Source organism: Mytilus californianus, unplaced genomic scaffold (genome assembly GCF_021869535.1).
Source record: "Mytilus californianus isolate M0D057914Y unplaced genomic scaffold, xbMytCali1.0.p SCAF_1, whole genome shotgun sequence".
Classification (NCBI taxonomy): Eukaryota; Metazoa; Mollusca; class Bivalvia; order Mytilida; family Mytilidae; genus Mytilus; species Mytilus californianus.
In genome coordinates, this window is record NW_026262581.1 from 109,891,344 (window position 1) to 109,895,921 (window position 4,578).

Genomic DNA, 4,578 nt, shown 5'->3' on the forward strand with positions numbered 1-4,578 from the left:
TGCAATTGAAGATTTCTTGCTATTGCGCAATACTGTGCAATTGAAGATATCTTGCTATTGTGCAATACTGTGCAAATGAAAATTTCTTGCTATTGCACAATACTTATTATATAATAATTTACACATCCTGTTTGGTGTGTATCTCCTACCATATCATTATTATTTGCTTTTAAATATAAATCAGAAATAACCAACTTAAAATGGAAAATTTTAAAAGAAAAAAAAAAGGAAAAAAAAAAAATCCCCCCCCCAAATTTTTTGAACCCCCTTATGATTCATCACCCCCAAACTCAATCCCAGCCTTCCCTTTGTGGTATGGTACCTTGCAGTACAATTTCAGAGAGATCCATACACTTGAACACAAGTTATTGTCTGGAAACTAGAAAAATTTGTTTTTTGGCCCCTTTTTGGCCCCCCAATTCCTAAACGTTTCGGCAATTACCCCCAAACTCAATTCCAGCTTTCCCTTTGTGATATGGAACCTTGTAGTACAATTTCAGAAAGATCCATACACTTACACACAAGTTATTGTCATGAAACTAGAAAAATGCTTTTTTTTGCCCCTTTTTTGGCCCCTAATTCCTAAAATTTTGAGGCTATTACCCCAAAAATCAATCCCAGCATTCCTTTTGTGGTATGGAACCTTATGGTACAATGTCAGAGAGATCCATACACTAACACACAAGTTATGTCTGGAAGTTACAAAAATGCTTATTTTTGGCCCCTTTTGGCCCCTAATTCCTTTACTGTTGGTACCATAACCCCCAAAATCAATCCCAACCTTCCTTTTGTAGTATTGAACCTTGTGGTAAAATTTCATAGAGATCCATTCACTTAAACTAAAGTTAGAGTGCGAAAACCAATGTGTCTTCGGACGACGACGACAATGACAACGATGACGCCAACGTCATACCAATATACGACCACAAAAATTTGTTTGCGGTCGTATAAAAAAGGGGGATTTTCCAGTTTTCGGACTAAAAATCAAAAATGCTTTCAGCAGTTCTTATGAAACTTTGGTGAATTGTTTATATCTATTGATTTAAGCTCCGTTTAGAATTTTATAAATTTTACATTTCTGAGTTATGGGGATTTATTCATTAAAAAATTCGTAAGGGTTCTGCAGAACCCAGTGTCTCGCCTACTTTTTCTGTTAATCGCAGGCTCAACAAAAATGAGGAAGTAAATCAATAAAAATATTCCTCTTGATACTATCTTTTGATTGTAAGAAGCTTCTGTCCAAGTTTGGTAAAAATCCAGGATAGTTTATGAATCTAATAAATGTTTAAAAACTTTAACTGCAGACTGAATGTAATGTTAACTGGAAGAAAACAAAATTTCCTTCTAGAAACTAGCATTTGATCATAAACAAGCTTCTGTCCAAGTTTGGTACAAATCCAAAATAGTATAAGAAAGTTATTAAAATTTTAAAAACTTTAACCACAGAGTGAATGTGTTGTTTCCTGGCAGAAAATCTAAGTCCATTTAAAAGTAAAAAATGGAAAAAATGAATTTATTTTTTTTACAAAATTTCCTTCTAGATACTAGCTTTTGATCATAAACAAGCTTCTGTCCAAGTTTGGTACAAATCCAAAATAGTATAAGAAAGTTATTAAAATTTAAAAAACTTTAACCACAGAGTGAATGTGTTGTTTCCTGGCAGAAAATCTTAGTCCATTTAAAAGTAAAATAAGGAAAAAATGGATTTATTTTTTTACAAAATTTACTTCTGGATACTATCTTATGATCATAAACAAGCTTCTGTTCAAGTTTGGTACAAACCCAGGATAGTTTAAGAAAGTTATTAAAATTTCAAAAACTTTAACCACAGAGTGAATATTTGTGGACGCCGCTGACGACAACGACGACGACGCCGACGGAATGTAGGATCGCTATGTCTCGCTTTTTCAACTAAAGTCGAAGGCTCGACAAAAAGGGGGGATTTTCCATTTTTCACACAATAACTCAAAAATGCTGTCAGCAATTCTCATGAAACTTTGGTGAATTGTTTATTTCATTGCTATTGATGTAAGCTCCCTTTACATTTTCATAAATTTCTAATATGACATTGAGAATTAATTGAACTTTAATTGTTTATAGTCTGATAACAGATTTACCAAGTATTGCGCAACAGCACAGTGTATTGCACAACAGCAAGAAATCTTTAATTTAATATAAATTCAATTCATATAACCAATTTCAAGTTCTTTGACTACATTTATTCAGAAACCTATAATATGTCAAATATTTAATACAATCCAAATTTAGACCTGTATCAAGCTTGAATACTGTGTCCATTTTTTGCCCCAACTGTTCAGGGTTGGACCTCTGCGAGCGTATCCAGCTGTGCTCAGCGAAGCAGTTTATTACTAAATAATTATGTATTCTTTCACCTAATGGCTATATTATATGTATGAAAATTTTGTCAAGAACTGCATATCAAGGCTTTCTAAAATTTGGAATCAACATTCATTAGAGCATGCTACACAGTGGGACATCTTTTTTTCACATACATCACTAATAAAATTCCTGTTTACTGGATACTTAAAGAGGGTTTGTACAATGTAAACCTCAATCAGTGACTCCAAGTCAAACAATATTATGTTCTTATATTTTGGCATTGCACAAGGTCAGACTTTTTCGCAGACTGTTTATTATGTCTTTACACCAAATCCCTTGGATGTGCACTGATTGATACTTTAGTCTAGGAGACCATTATTTATTAATGAACTATTATTGGCTTTGAATTAGCTTTCAGTAACTGCAAGTACTCTTTGTTTCTTTTGTCATAGTACTCTTAGGCTGGTGTTTTTATTTTTGTCTTAATACTCTTAGATCGGTGCTTTGTGTTATTTGTCTTGATGTAAATTCAACTGTTGTTTTTTGTGTTTCATGCAGCAATCATGCCTGATGAGTCCAGCCATTTGCACTTGATATTTACAGTTTGTTCTTATGTTGTGCTATTACACCACTGTCCACGGTTAGGGGAGGGTTGAGCACTCACAAACATGCTTAATCCCAAGTGAAACTAGAGGCTCTCAAGAGCCTGTGTCGCTCACCTGTATTTACTGATGCTTTGGAAATCATGTAAAATAAGGTTAAAATCATAATTAATAATATTAGATATTAGATATTATAATGATATCTAAGATAATAACAAAAAACTGCAAAATTACTAACTCAGGGGCAGCAATCAAACAACGGGTGGTCAGATTCGTCTGAAAATTTCAGGGCAGATAAATTTAAATCTGATGAACATTTTTGCCACCGGTAAGATTTGCTCTAAATGCTTTAGTTTCAGAGATATAAACCAAAAACTGCATTTTACCCCCATGTTCTATTTTTAACCATGTCAGCCATGATGGTTGGAACTTGGAAGGCGGGGTCATCAGACAATTTTTTTAAACTAGATACCCTAATAATGATTATGGCCAAGTATGGTTAAATTTGTCTCAGTAGATTCAGAGAAGGAGATTTTTGTAAAAGATTACAAAAATTTACAAAAAATTGTTAAAAATTGACTATAAAGGGCAATAACTCCTAAAGGTGTCAACTGAAAATTTTGGTCATACGACTTATTTGTAGATCTTACTTTGCTGAACATAATTGCTGTTTACAGTTTATCTCTATCTATAATAATATTCAAGATAATAACCAAAAACTGCAAAATTTCCTTAAAATTACCAATTCAGGGGCAGCAACCCAACAACGGGTTGTCAGATTTGTCTGAAAATTTCAGGGCAGATAGATCTTGACCTGATTATCAATTTTATCCCATGTCAGATTAACTCTAAATGCTTTGGTTTCAGAGATATAAGCCAAAATCTACATTTTACCCCTATGTTCTATTTTTAGCCATGGCGGCCATCTTGGTTGGTTGGCGGGGTCATCGGACACATTTTTTAAACTAGATACCCTAATGATTATTGTGGCCTATGTTTGGTTAAATTTGGCCCAGTGGTTTCAAAGAAGATTTTTGTAAAAGCTAACGATGACGACAATGACGACGGACGCCAAGTGATGAGAAAAGCTCACTTGGCCCTTTGGGCCAGGTGAGCTAAAAAAGAAAAAAACGAAAGTTTACATATAGTTGATGGAAAACTCTTACCCAAGGAATTGTATATCTGAAATATACATAAGTTGTTATTGTATATTGTAAACAGACTGAACCTCCACTTATCTGTTGTTCTTTAGATATTAGTCCTAATTACATTGCTTGAGCAAATATTCTAGCGAAGATTGCAAGCAAGTCAACCAAAGTTTTGGTTCACATGGATTTCTATAATAGCTCTATATGTTAGTTCCCTCATGGATAATGACACAGTAGTGACTTTCAATATCCTGAGCAATGTTTGGCACAACTACTTTCAACTTAAAGTGAGACTTTTTGTTTTTTTGTGGTTTTTTTTATTTCCCAATTACTATCTATTCAATTGATTGCTCACACTGTAAATGACCATTTAGCACTTGGCTTTGAAGTGCCCATGATTTTTTTCATGAACTTTATCAAGTTTACATGACTTGATATACAACTTCTGTTAGTTTGAAATGAATACAATGTAGTAGTGAACAAACTAA